General features: G+C 51.0%; 1 pseudogene; it reads right to left on the bottom strand.

The window, feature by feature from the left end:
* On the bottom strand, positions 1-12,131 carry LOC119924185 (annotated as a pseudogene).
* Between the last annotated feature and the right edge of the window lie 2,680 nt (positions 12,132-14,811).

Raw genomic sequence — 14,811 nt, 5'->3', positions numbered from 1 at the left:
TCACTCCCTCCGGCCGTCCGTCCCCGAGCAGCCTATCGGGCGCTTATGCCCCGCGGCCGGGCTCCTGGCCGTCCCCCGCCCAGACATCTGCATCCACGCCCGACCAGACCGAGGCCCCTGGGCTGGGCACCCCGCTTCCCCATCTTCGCTACACTCACCACTCGAAGCCACCTCCACTTTGACCAAGTAGCCAACTGGGAACGTGGGGCATTGTGTCCCCCTGGTTCTTCGTGGTTCATTGTGTCCCCTTGCTGATTCGTGAATCATTATGTCCTCCTGCTTCCATCCCCCACGTCAACCCTTAAGCGACCGTCTTTGAGGAGCCTCCCACTCCCCCCTTCCCGGCCTCGACGTGACTGATTTCCCCCTCAACCTACCCCTTCCCCTCCGCCGGGAAAAAGGCCTTTGTTATTACCAAGTTACTTTAACAACATCCTCATTCGCACCTAGTCAGTTAGCCCATGCTATTTGGATGTTCACTCCTCTCCCCAGGCATCTCCGCTCCCAAGACCCCTATTAACAGTTCCGCCCTACTCCGGAGCTGCCATCCAGAGGACTCCATCCTCCTCCACCTCCGAGACAATTTTGCCAAGAGCCCCTGGACTCTGCTTGCCATTAAGCTCTTTGATCTGATTTGACTGACTTATGGACAATTCATCCTTCTGCTTTGAGCGTCATCTACCCATCTTATGGTCGCTTCTGCATGTTAATTGTTAACTGCTCTCAGTGATGTCATCGTCTGCTTATTTTATTATTCCCATCGAATGTTAATTGCTAACGTCTCTTGATGATGTCATCACCAGCTTATTTTACTGCCATCGCATGTTAATTGTTAACTGCTGTCTGTGATGTCATCTGCTTATTTTTTGCCATCACATGGTAATTGTTATCTGCTCTCTGTGATATCGTCATCTGCTTATTTTTTAATTGCCATAGCATGTTACTTGTTAACTAACCTCTGTGATGTCATCACCTACTTATATCATTGCTACTGGTTATTGCTACTGCATTTCAATTGTTAACCCCCCACTGTGCTATCATTTACCTTGCTGACCTCACCATGAACTATCAATTCCCCCGCTCCCAACTGCCCTTCCCATTCCTCACCTTCCCCTTCCCCTCTCCCACCCAGTTCTTTCCCTCCCTTTTCCTCCCCCTCACTTCACCCCCTAGCCAGAATACCTCTGTATCAGTGCCAACCCTCAACTCCTCCCTCCCAAACCCCTCCCTACTCTCCTCCCTGCCCACACCCCATCCCGGTTCTCCTTTCTCATCACCACACCTCTTCCCACTCTCCCCGCCCAGGCCCCCGCCAACTCATCCCAATCCAAACCCTTCCAACCCCTTGCACCCTTCCCCCTCCCTCCCCTCCCTCCACAGCTGCTGCCAAGTGTAGCCTTTGGAACCCCCGCTCCATTATAAACCTCCATAAACCTCATTCGCACCTACTCAGCCCTCCTGTCCCGCCATCGACCCCCGGCCCACGTCCTCCCCCGGGCCTGGAATGCCCTTCCTCTGCCCATCCTCCAAGCTAGCTCTCTTCCTCCCTTCAAGGCCCTACTGAGAGCTCATCTCCTCCAGGAGGCCTTCCCAGACTGAGCCCCTTCCTTCCTCTCCCCCTCGTCCCCCTCTCCATCCCCCGCATCTTACCTCCTTCCCTTCCCCACAGCACCTGTATATATGTATATATGTTTGTACGTATTTATTACTCTATTTATTTATATATTTTACTTGTACCTATCTATTCTATTTATTTTATTTTGTTAGTATGTTTGGTTTTGTTGTCTGTCTCCCCCTTCTAGACTGTGAGCCCACTGTTGGGTACGGACTGTTTCTATATGTTGCCAGCTTGTACTTCCCAAGCGCTTAGTACAGTGTTCTGCACACAGTAAGCGCTCAATAAACACGACTGACTGATTGATTATAGGTAAGCTCCCTTTCATCCTGGACCTATTCCTTTAAAGCTCTCTACTCCTCCTCGCCCAAACCAAAACATGGATGTCTCCGGATGACACGGTCTCTTCTGCTGCTCTCTCCAGTGGAGGCCTCTTCTTCTCCCACTCCCCCAGACTCACCGGAAAAGGAGGAGGTGTTGGTTTCCTTCTCGCTCCCCAATGCTGCTTTCGCATTATCTCTCCTCACCCATCCCTTTCTTTCCCTTCCTTTGAAGCCCACATTATTAGCCTCTACCACCCCCTCTAGATTCTTGCAGCCATCATTAGAGAATCAGCGAGGCTCAGTGGAAAAGAGCACGGGCTTTGGAATCAGAGGTCATGGGTTCAAATCCTGTCTCCACCAATTGTCAGCTGTGTGACATTGGGCAAGTCACTTAACTTCTCTGTGCCTCAGTTCCCTCATCTGTAAAATGGAAATTAATACTGTGAGCCCCCCTTGGGACAACCTGATCACCTTGTAACCTCCCCAGCGCTTAGAACAGTGGTTTGCACATAGTAAGTGCTTAATAAATGCCATCATTAGTAGTAGTCATCTACCGCCCCACTGGCCCCGCCTCCAACTTCTTTAACGATTTTGACCCGTTTCTTACCTTCCTTCTTTTCCATGCCCACTCTGATCCTCAGAGACTTCAACATTCACATGGATATCCCTGGTGACTCCTCTGACACCCGCCTTCTATCTCTCCTTGATGCTGCCAACCTCCTGCTCCACCCCACCTCACCCACTCACCAACTCGGTCACACCCTCGACCTCATCATCTCCTACCACTGCATTATCTCCACCCTCACAAACTCTGAAATCCCTCTCTCTGATCATAACCTTCTTACCTGCCTCCTCACTCACACTCCTCACCCCTTTAAATCTGTATTACTACCACACAGAGACCTCCACTCTCTCGACCCCATCCATGTTTCTGAGCGCCTCACACCCCATCTCGCCTCCCTTTCCTCTCTACCTAATCTTGATGATCAGATTACTGCCCTCGACTCTACCCTCTCTACTCAGCTCGACTGACTTGCTCCCCTTTCCCTTTGCTGCTCTCGTACCACTAACCCACAGCCCTGGATCACTGCCACTGTCTGCCTCCTTCGCTCCTATGCTCGAGTTGCTGAACGCTGCTGGCGAAAGTCTAAACAACAAGCCAACCTCGTTCACTTCACGTTTATTCTTTCCTGCCTTAACTCTGCCCTCTCCTCTGCCAGACAAAACTATTTCTCCTCCTGTCACCCGTCGTCCGGGGACGGGTTCGTTCAATGATCGGTGAGGTGAGAGAGAGCGAGAGGCCAGGGACGGAAAGCCTAAGTTTTATATGAAATTTATTCTGCGAGGTGAATGGAATTCATGTATTTGTTTAGGCGCAATGGATTGAGCTTCCCTTTTGGAAGGAATATAATCAATTGGCAATATTAGAGCTTCCCTAGACGGGAGGAACACAATCATCCATTAATCGCGCGTGGGTGAGCTGGTTAACTCACCCATGTGCACTTCCACTCGGGAAGAACCCACTTACTTTCCCACATGGGAAGAATGCATTACATTACCCGCGCACGTGGTGGGCGGCTAGCTCTCACAATGTGCTCTCCCTACATGGGAGGAATCCACTCATAATTCTCATAAGCAGCGGGATACCTGGGTCCCACCCACGAGACACTCACCCATCCCGTGGCCCTTGCGTCAGTGTGTTGGTTCTGGTTGTAGACCGGGCATCTGGCCTTCTGGGCAGGGAGAGACACGTGGGCTGCTGCTGCTGCTGCAGCGGCTGCTCCTGCTGCTGCGTGTCCTGGTGTTCGGACCCCGAAGGTCAGAGGCGACAGGTATTTATTGCCTGTGCCCCTAGGCCATTCCAGCTTCCGGCCTCAGTCTATCCAATCTCTGCCCTCCCCGCCTCCTCCATACCTAATTTGATTGGCACGGGGGCGAGGGACACCTTCTGTATTCCCAGCTTGGGCTGTCAATCTAGCAGATTTGGTCGTGGGGGCGGTATCCCACCCTCACTTCCGAGTTCCGCCTGCTGGCTCAGGTGGTCACGAGATAGCCTTTGACCTTGAGATGGCCGGTACCCAAGGGTCACCTCGGGACACCTCCATTATTGACAACCTTACCCATCATACCCGTCAGCTCTTCTGTACACTTAATTCCATTCTCAGGCCCTCTGTTCCTTCCCATCCTCATTCCCTCACCCGCAACGATCTGGCCTCCTACTTCATTAGTGAAATTAACTCCTTCAGTCTAAGAACCCGAAAGTCACTCCTCCCAATTCTTCAACCCCCCAGCTCTCAACCCTCTCCTCTACTCTCCTATCCTTCTCAGCAGTATCCTCAGATGAGATCACCTCCCATCTCTCAAGTGCTACCCCGGCCACCCGTGCTTCTGACCACATTCTCTCGCAATCTTATGATGAATCAATCAATCAATCTCATTTATTCATCATCAATCGTATTTATTGAGCGTTTACTATGTGCAGAGCACTGTACTAAGCGCTTGGGAAGTAGAAATTGGCAACATATAGAGACAGTCCCTACCCAACAGTGGGCTCACAGTCTAAAAGGGGGAGACAGAGAACAAAACCAAACATACTAACAAAATAAAATAAATAGAATAGATATGTACAAGTAAAATAAATAGGTAAATAAATAGAGTAATAAATATGTACAAACATATATACATATATACAGGTGCTGTGGGGAAGGGAGGGAGGTAAGATGGGGGATGGGGAGGGGGACGAGGGAGAGAGGAAGGAAGGGGCTCAGTCTGGGAAGGCCTCCTGGAGGAGGTGAGCTCTCAGTAGGGCCTTGAAGGGAGGAAGAGAGCTAGTTTAGCGGATGGGCAGAGGGAGGGCATTCCAGGCCCGGGGGATGACGTGGGCCGGGGATCGATGGCGGGACAGGCGAGAACGAGGTACAGTGAGGAGATTAACAGCAGAGGAGCGAAGGGTGTGGGGTGGGCTGTAGAAGGAGAGAAGGGAGGTGAGGTAGGAGGGGGCGAGGTGATGGAGAGCCTTGAGGCCCAGGGTGAGGAGTTTCTGCCTGATGCCCAGATTGATTGGTAGCCACTGGAGATTTTTGAGGAGGGGAGTAACATGCGCAGAGCGTTTCTGGACAAAGATAATCCGGGCAGCAGCATGAAGTATGGATTGAAGTGGGGAGAGACACGAGGATGGGAGGTCAGAGAGAAGGCTGATGCAGTAGTCCAGACGGGATAGGATGAGAGCTTGAACAAGCAGGGTAGCGGTATGGATGGAGAGGAAAGGGCGGATCTTGGCAATGTTGCGGAGCTGAGACAGGCAGGTTTTGGTGACAGTTTGGATGTGAGGGGTGAATGAGAGAGCGGAGTCGAGGATGATACCAAGGTTGCGGGCATGTGAGACGGGAAGGATGGTAGTGCCGTCAACATAGATGGGAAAGTCAGGGAGAGGGCAGGGTTTGGGAGGGAAGACAAGGAGTTCAGATATCTCTCGCCCCGTCCCTCCTCCCCTCCTTAACTTCCATCTTCAACTGCTCACTCTCCACTGGTTCCTTCCCCTCTGCCTTAAAACACGCCCACGTCTCCCCCATCCTAAAATAACCTCTCTTGACCCCACCTCCCCGTCTAGTTATCGCCCTATCTCTCTCCTACCATTCCTTTCCAAACTCCTTGAACGAGTAGTCCACACCCGCTGCCTCGAATTCCTCAACGCCAACTCTCTCCTCGACCCCCTCCAATCTGGATTCCGTCCCCTACGTTCCACCGAAACCGAACTCTCAAAGGTCACAAATGACCACCTGCCTGCCAAATCCAATGGATCCTACTCTATCGTAATCCTCCTCGACCTCTCAGTTGCTTTTGACACTAAAGACCACCCCCTTCTCCTTAACACGCTATCCAAGCTTGGCTTCACAGACTGCGTCCTCTCCTGGTCGTTCCTCAGGGGTCAGTTCCTGGTCCCCTTCTGTTCTCTACCAATACTCACTCCCTTGGTGAACTCATTCGCTCCCACGGCTTCAACTATCACTATGCTGATGACACCCAAATCTACATCAATGCCCCTGCTCTCTCTCCCTCGCTTCAGTCTTGGGTGTCCTCCTGCCTTCAGGAACTTTCCATCTGGATGTCTGCCCGCCATGTGAAACTCAACATGTCCATGACTGAACTCCTTATATTCCTTCCCAAACCCTGCCCTCTCCCTGACTTTCCCATCACTGTAGACGCCACTACCATCTTTACCGTCTCACAAGCCTGCAACCTTGGTGTCATCCTCTACTCTGCTCTCTCGTTCACCCCTCACATCCAATCCGTCACCAAAACCTGCCGGTTTCACCTCCACAACATAGCCAAGATCCGCCCTTTCCTCTCCATCCTAACAGCTACCCTGCTAGTTCAATTTCTCATCCTAACCCGACTGGATTACTCCATCAGCCTCCCCTCTGATCTCCCATTGTCCTGTCTCTCCCCACTTCAGTCTACACTTCACGCTGCTTCCCGGATCATCTTTGTGCAGAAAAGCTCTAGGCATGTTACTCCCCTCATCTCCAGTGGCTACCAGTCAACCTACGCATCAGGCAAAAACTCTTCACTGTCGGCTTCAAGGCTCTGCATCACCTCGCCCCCTCCTACCTCACTTCCCTTCTTTCCTTTTACAGCCCAGTCCGCAACCTCCGCTCCTCTGTCTCTAGCTTCCTCACGGTGCCTCGTTTCCGCCTGTCCCCTCGTCGACCCCCGGCCCACGTCCTTGCTCTGGCCTGGAATGCCCTCCTTCCGCAACTCCACCAAGCTAGCTCTCTTCCTCCCTTCAAAGCCCTACTGAGAGATTACCTCCTCAAGGATGCCTTCCCAGGCTGAGCCCCCTCCTTCCTCTCCCCCTCCCCACCCCCTCCACCCTACCTCCTTCCCCTCCCCACAGCACCTGTATATATGCTTGTACAGATTTATTACTCTATTTAATTTACTTTTACATATTTACTATTCTATTTATTTTGTTCATGATGTGCAACTAGCTTTACTTCTTTTTATTCTGATGACCTGTCCACATGTCTAAACACCATGCCAACCTCGTTCACTTCAAGATTATCCTTTCCTGCCTTAACACAGCCCTCTCTTCTGCCAGAAAAAAAACTATTTCTCCTCCCTTATTGACACCCATGCCCATCACCCCTGCCAGCTCTTCCATACATTCAACTCTCTTCTCAGGCCCCCGGTTCCTCCCCCTCCTCCTTACCTCACCCCCAACGATCTGGCCTCCTACTTCATTAACAAAATTAAATCCATCAGGTCCGACCTCCCCAAAGTCTCTTCTCCCACTTATCCAAACCCCCGGCTCTCACCACTCTCTGCTACTCTCCCATCCTTCCCAGCAGTATCCTCAGAGGAGCTCTCCTCCCTCCTCTCAAGTGCTACTCCGACCACCTGTGCTTCTGAACCCGTTCCCTCTAATCTCATGAAATCTCTCGCTCCATCCCTTCTCCCCTCCTTAGCTTCCATCTTCAACCACTCACTCTCCACTGGTTCCGTTCCCTCTGCCTTCAAACATGCCCATGTCTCCCCCATCCTAAAAAAACCCTCTCTTGACCCCACCTCACCTTCTAGTTATCGCCTCATATCCCTCCTACCATTCCTTTCCAAACTCCTTGAACGAGTTGTCTACACGCGCTGCCTAGAATTCCTCAACAACAACTCTCTCCTCGACCCCCTCCAGTCTGGCTTCTGTCCCCTACATTCCACGGAAAATGCCCTCTCAAAGGTCACCAATGACCTACTGCTTGCCAATTCCAACGGCTCATACTCTTTCCTAATCCTCCTCGACCTTTCAGCTGCCTTCGACACTGTGGACCACCCCCTTCTCCTTAACAGGCTATCCGACCTTGGCTTCACAGACTCCGTCCTCTCCTGGTTCTCCTCTTATCTCTCCGGTCGTTCATTCTCGTCTCTTTTGCACGCTCCTCCTCCCCCTCCCATCCCCTTACTGTGCGGGTTACCTAAGGTTCAGTTCTTGGTCCCCTTCTGTTCTCGATCTACACGCATTCCCTTGGTGACCTCATTCGCTCCCACGGCTTCAACTATCATCTCTACGCTGATGACACCCAGATCTACAACTCTGCCCCAGCTCTCTCCCCCTCTCTCCAGGCTCGCATCTCCTCCTGCCTTCAGGACATCTCCATCTGGATGTCTGCCCACCACCTAAAGCTCAACATGTCGAAGACTGAACTCCTTGTCTTCCCTCCCAAACCTGTCCTTCTCCCTGACTTTCCCATTTCTGTTGACAGCACTACCATCCTCCCTGTCTCACAAGCCCGCAACCTTGGTGTCATCCTCGACTCCGCTCTCTCATTCACCCCTCACATCCAAGCCGTCACCAAAACCTGCCGGTCTGAGGTCCGCAACATTGCCAAGATCCGCCCTTTCCTCTCCATCTATACCGCTACCTGCTCATTCAAGCTCTCATCCTATTCCGTCTGGACTACTGCATCAGCCTCCTCTCTGATCTCCCATCCTCGTGTCTCTCCCCACTTCAATCCATACTTCATGCTGCTGCCCGGATTGTCTTTGTCCAGAAACGCTCTGCGCATGTTGCTCCCCTCCTCAAAAATCTCCAGTGGCTACCAATCAATCTGGGCATCAGGCAGAAACTCCTCACCCTGGGCTTCAAGGCTCTCCAGCACCTCGCCCCCTCCTACCTCACCTCCCTTCTCTCCTTCTACAGCCCACCCCACACCCTCCACTCCTCTGCTGCTAATCTCCTCACCTTTCTCGCCTGTCCCGCCATCGACCCCCGGCTCACATCATCTCCCGGGCCTGGAATGCCCAACCTCTGCCCATCCGCCAAGCTAGCTCTCTTCCTCCATTCAAGGCCCTACTGAGAGCTCACCTCCTCCAGGAGGCCTTCCCAGACTGAGCCCCTTCCTTCTTCTCCCTGTCGTCCCCCTCTTTGTCCCCCCATCTTAACTCCTTCCCTTCCCCACAGCACCTGTATATACGTATATATGTTTGTACATATTTATTACTCTATTTATTTATTTATTTTACTTGTACGTATCTATTCTATTTATTTTATTTTGTTAGTATGTTTGGTTTTGTTCTCTGTCTCCCCCTTTTAGACTGTGAGCCCACTATTGGGTAGGGATTGTCTCTATATGTTGCCAACTTGTACTTCCCAAGCGCTTAGTACAGTGCTCTGCACACAGTAAGCGCTCAATAAATACGACTGATGATGATGATTGATGATGTTTCATTTTGTTGTCTGTCTCCCCCCTTTAGACTGTGAACCCGTTGTTCCGTAGTGACTGTCTCTATATGTTGTCAACTTGTACTTCCCAAGCGTTTAGTACAGTGCTCTGCGTACTGTAAGTGCTCAATAAATACGATTGAATGAATGAATCAATGAATGAATGAAATGCAAAACTCCTGTTTACTGTTATGAACTGACCAACATGAATAAATCACAGTCTAGTGTGTCCTAATCCTCCTAATCCTCCTCGACCTCTCAGCTGCCTTCGACACTGTGGACAACCCCCTTCTCCTCAGCACGCTATCCAACCTTGGCTTCACAAACTCCGTCCTCTCCTGGTTCTCCTCTTATCTCTCCGGTCGTTCATTCTCAGTCTCTTTTGCAGACTCCTCCTCCCCTTCCCATCCCCTTGCTGTGGGGGTTCCCCAAGGTTCAGTTCTTGGTCCCCTTCTGTTCTTGAGCTACACTCACTCCCTCGGTGACCTCATTTGCTCCCACGGCTTCAAGTATCATCTCTGCACTGATGACACCCAGATCTACATCTCTGCCCCTCCTCTCTCCCCCTCCCTTCAGGCTCGCATCTCCTCCTTCCTTCAGAACATCTCCATCTGGATAATAATAATAATAATAATAATAATGGCATTTATTAAGCGCTTACTATGTGCAAAGCACTGTTCTAAGCGCTGGGGAGGTTACAAGGTGATCAGGTTGTCCCACATGGGGCTCACAGTCTCAATCCCCATTTTACAGATGAGGTAACTGAGGCCCAGAGAAGTTAAGTGACTTGCCCAAAGTCACACAGCTGACAATTGGCAGAGCCGGGGTTTGAACCCATGACCTCTGACTCCAAAGCCTGTGCTCTTTTCCACTGAGCCACGCTGCTTCTCTGGATGTCTGCCCGCCACCTAAAATTCAACATGTCCAAGACTGAACTCCTTGTCTTCCCTTCCAAACCCTGCCCTCTTCCTGACTTTCCATCTCTGTTGACGGCACTACCATCCTTCCCGTCTCACAAGCCCGCAACCTTAATGTTATCCTCGACTCTGCTCTCTCGTTCACCCCTCACATCCAAGCCGTAACCAAAACCTGCCGGTCTGAGCTCAACAACATTGCCAAGATCCGCCCTTTCCTGTCCATCCATACCGCTACCCTGCTCGTTCAAGCTCTCATCCTATCCCGTCTGGACTACTGCATCAGCCTTCTCTCTGATCTCCCATCCTCGTGTCTCTCCCCACTTCAATCCATACTTCATGCTGCTCCCCGGATTGTCTTTGTCCAGAAACGCTCTGGGCATGTTACTCCCTTCCTCATAAATCTCCAGTGGTTACCAATCAATCTGCGCATCAGGCAGAAACTCCTCACCCTGGGCTTCAAGGCTCTCCATCACCTCGCCCCCTCCTACCTCACCTCCCTTCTCTCCTTCTACAGCCCACCCCGCACCCTCTGCTCCTCTTCCGCTAATCTCCTCACCGTGCCTCGTTCTCGCCTGTCCCGCCGTCGATCCCCCGCCCACGTCATCTCCCTGGCCTGGAATGCCCTCCCTCTGTTCATCCACCAACCTAGCTCTCTTCCTCCCTTCCAGGCCCTACTGAGAGCTCACCTCCTCCAGGAGGCCTTCCCAGACTGAGCCCCTTCCTTCCTCTCCCCTTCCTCCCCCCTCCATCCCCTCCATCTTACCTCCTTCCCTTCCCGACAGCACCTGTATATATGCATATATGTTTGTACATATTTATTACTGTATTTATTTAATTTATTTGTACATATCTATTATATTTATTTTATTTTGTTAATATGTTTGGTTTTGTTCTCTGTCTCCCCCTTCTAGACTGTGAGCCCACTATTGGGTAGGGACTGTCTCTATATGTTGCCAAATTGTACATCCCAAGCGCTTAGTACAGTGCTCTGCACACAGTAAGCGCTCAATAAATACGATTGATTGATTAATTCTTGACACTTAAATTCAAACAATGGCATATATTGAACATATACTTTGTGCAGAGCACTGTACTAAGCACTTGGGAGAGTGCAGTATGGCGGAATTAGCTGACAGGTTTCCCTGCCCATAACCTTACACAGAGCATCTTTCACCTCTTTGTTCCTCAGAATATAAATCATCGGGTTCAGCATTGGAATAAATATCATATAGCACACAGACACCAGTTTTTACTGATCCGTTGAGAAGCTGGAACTGGGTAGCAGATAAATAAGCATTGTAGAACCATAGAATGAAGTGACCACCATTAGATCAGAAGCACATGTGAAAAAGGTTTTTTCCTTCCTCCAGAGAACTGTATTTTAAAGATAGCCAGCAGGATGTACACATATGATATTAATGTGGTCAGAACTGTAACCAGCATAATGACGGCCATGGAAGCAGCAGGAAGGGCTTGGGCAAGTCTGGGATCAGAACAGGACAGCTTCAACAATGGGGGGATGTCGCAGTAGAAGTGATTAATTTCAGGAGGTCCACAGAAGGTGAAACTAAATACATTAACTGCATAGACCATAGTATTCAGGCAGCTGGCCATGTAGGAAGCAGTAACGAGTAAAGCACACAGTCTCTGAGGCATGCAGATTATATATACAAGGGGTTTACAGATTGCTACATATCGATCATATGCCATCACTGCTAGAAGACAATACTCCACTAGCCTAAATGTAGCTGCAGCACAGAACTGGGACACACATCCTGGGTAAGGTATGGTTTTCTTGTCCACTAGGAAATTTGCCAGCATCTTAGGGGTGACAGATGATGAATAACAAAGTCAGAGAAAGACATATGGCTAAGGTACAAGTACATGGGTGTGTGAAGTTGCAAACTGATTCTAATGATTACAATGATGAGCAGATTTCCCAGAAGAGTGACCACATAGATGAGGAGGAACAGCATGAAGAGGGAGATCTGTAACTGCGGATCACTCATTAATCCAGACAGAACTAACTCACTCAGAGTGGTGTGATTTCTGTTGGCCATTTACTGTCCTTCTGTTATGCGGGAAGAAAATGAAGTATACAAACAACACTGCAGTGCTCAGAGGCATGTAGGATTATAATTCCTTTTGAAACCAGAGATTGGAAAGACTGGAGAACATAAAGAACTTTTTGAGTCCCCTTTGCCTGCAAATCCCTTCCCCATCAAATTGGCCAGATCACATTTCTCTCTAACTTAAGAGCCCTGGTATCACATCTCATCCATAAGGACTCATTCAAAAGATCTTTATCTTGTCAGTTTGTCATCTACCTATATAATGATGATGATAATGATAATAATAACAATGAGAATAATAATGTTAAGCACTTGCTACGTCCACAACACTGTGCCATACTCCTGGATAGATACTCCTGGATAGAGTATGGGCTAATGATAGATAGATAGATACTCCTGAATGGCCCGCCGCCATCACACCACGCGGCCTTGCTGTTTCCGGAAGGATCCTCTCCTCAGAGCGCCAGAGACTCCCGCCATAGACGCCCGGGACTCCGTTCCCGAGAGGCCCGTCCGCCATCACACCGCGCGGCCTTGCTGCTCCCGGAAGGATCCTCTCCTCAGAGCGCCGCCATAGACGCCCGGGACTCTGTTCCTGAGAGGCCCGCCCGCCATCACTCCGCGTGACCCCCGCTGCCCTGGAAGGATCCTCTCCTCAGAGCGCCGCCAGAGACTCCCGGGACTCCGTTCCCGAGAGGCCCGCCCGCCCGCCCGCCATCACACTGCGCGGCCCCCGCTACTCCCGGAAGGCTTCTCTCCTCAGAGCGCCCCGATAAACGCCCCCTACTTCCACCCCCCACCATTTAAGCGACCTTCCTTAAAGTGCCCCCATCCCCCCGCTTCCCGGTCCGGTCCTGACTGACTCTCCGCCCCCCCCCCCCCCCCCGACCCCGGGGAAAAAGGCACTTGTTACATTACCAAGTTACATTAACGACAACCTCATTTGCACCTCCTCAGCCCTCCCATGCTAGTTGGCTGTTCACTCCTCTCCCCAGGTATCTCTGTTCCCTGACCCCCTTAACAGAACCACCCTACTCCAGCACATAATAGTTTGTATCTGCTCTTTGTGAAATCATTATCTGCCAATTTTAGTATTGCCATAGCATGTTAATTGTTTAACTACCCACTGTGATGCCATCACCTACTTATATCATTGCTACTGTTTTATCCCTTCTGCATCTCAATTGTTAACCTCCCGCTGTACTGTCACTCGCCCTGCTGTCTTCACCATGAACTTCCAATTCCCTTGCTCCCAACTGTCATTCCCATTCCTCACCTTCCCCTTCCCCTCTCCCACCCAGCTTTTTCCCTCCCTCTCCCCCACCAAGACCACTCCCCCTCACCCCGTACCAAGGATCCCTCTGTACCAGCGCCAGTCTGCCACTCCTCCCTCCCAGCCCCCTCCTTCCCCTTCTCCCCGCCCCCACCCCATCCCAGTTCTCCTTTCCCATCGCCACCCCTCTTCCCACTCTCCCGGCGTAGGCCTCCGCCAACTCATCCCATTCCAAACCCTCCCCACCCCTCGCACCCTTCCCCCTCCCTCCCCTCCCCCGACAGATGCTGCCAAGTGTGGCCTCTGGAACGCCCGCTCTGTTTTAAGTAAGATCCCTTTCATCCTGGACCTATTCCTTTCCACCTCTCTACTCCTCCTCGCCCTAACTGAAACATGGTTGTCTCCGGATGACACGGTCTCTTCTGCTGCTCTCTTCAGTGGAGGCCTCTTCTTCTCCCACTCCCCCAGACTCACCGGAAAAGGAGGAGGTGTCGGTTTCCTTCTCGTCCCCCAATGCCGCTTTCACACTATCCTTCCTCCCCCTTCCCTTTCCTTCCCTTCCTTTGAAGCCCACATTATTCGCCTCTACGACCCTCTCCAGATTCTTGTAGCCGTCAACTACCACCCCCCGGCCCCACCTCCAACTTCTTTAACGATTTTGACCCCTTCCTCACCTTCCTTCTCTCCTTCTCCATGTCCACTCTGATCCTCGGAGACTTCAACATCCACATGGATATCCCTGATGACTCCCCCGCCTCCCGCCTTCTATCTCTCCTCGACGCTGCCAACCTCTTGCTCCACCCCACCTCACCCACTCACCAACTTGGTCATACCCTCGACCTCATCATCTCCTATCGCTGCACTGTGTCCAACCTCACCAAATCTGAAATCCCTCTCTCTGATCATAATCTTCTCACCTGCCCCCTCACTCACACTCCTTTCCCCTGTAAATCCATATTACTGCCTCACAGAGATCTCCACTCTCTTGACCCCATCCATCTTTCTGAGCGCCTCACACCCCACCTCGCCTCCGTCTCCTCTCTACCCAGTCTTGATGATCAGATTTCTGTTCTCAACTCTATCATCATCATCAATCGTATTTATTGAGAGCTTACTGTGTGCAGAGCACTGTACTAAGCGCTTGGGAAGTACAATTTGGCAACATATAGAGACAGTCCTACCCAATAGTGGGCTCACAGTCTAAAAGGGGGAGACAGAGAACAAAACCAAACATACTAACAAAATAAATAGAATAGATATGTACAAGTAAAATAAATAGATAGAGTAATAAATATGTACAAACATATATACATATATACAGGTGCTGTGGGGAAGGGAAGGAGGTAAGATGGGGGGTTGGAGAGGGGGACGAGGGGGAGAGGAAGGAAGGGGCTC

Source organism: Tachyglossus aculeatus, unplaced genomic scaffold (genome assembly GCF_015852505.1).
Source record: "Tachyglossus aculeatus isolate mTacAcu1 unplaced genomic scaffold, mTacAcu1.pri scaffold_87_arrow_ctg1, whole genome shotgun sequence".
Lineage (NCBI taxonomy): Eukaryota > Metazoa > Chordata > Mammalia > Monotremata > Tachyglossidae > Tachyglossus > Tachyglossus aculeatus.
The sequence above is the reverse complement of the archived record's forward strand: the minus strand, read 5'-3'. Positions and strand labels throughout refer to the sequence as shown.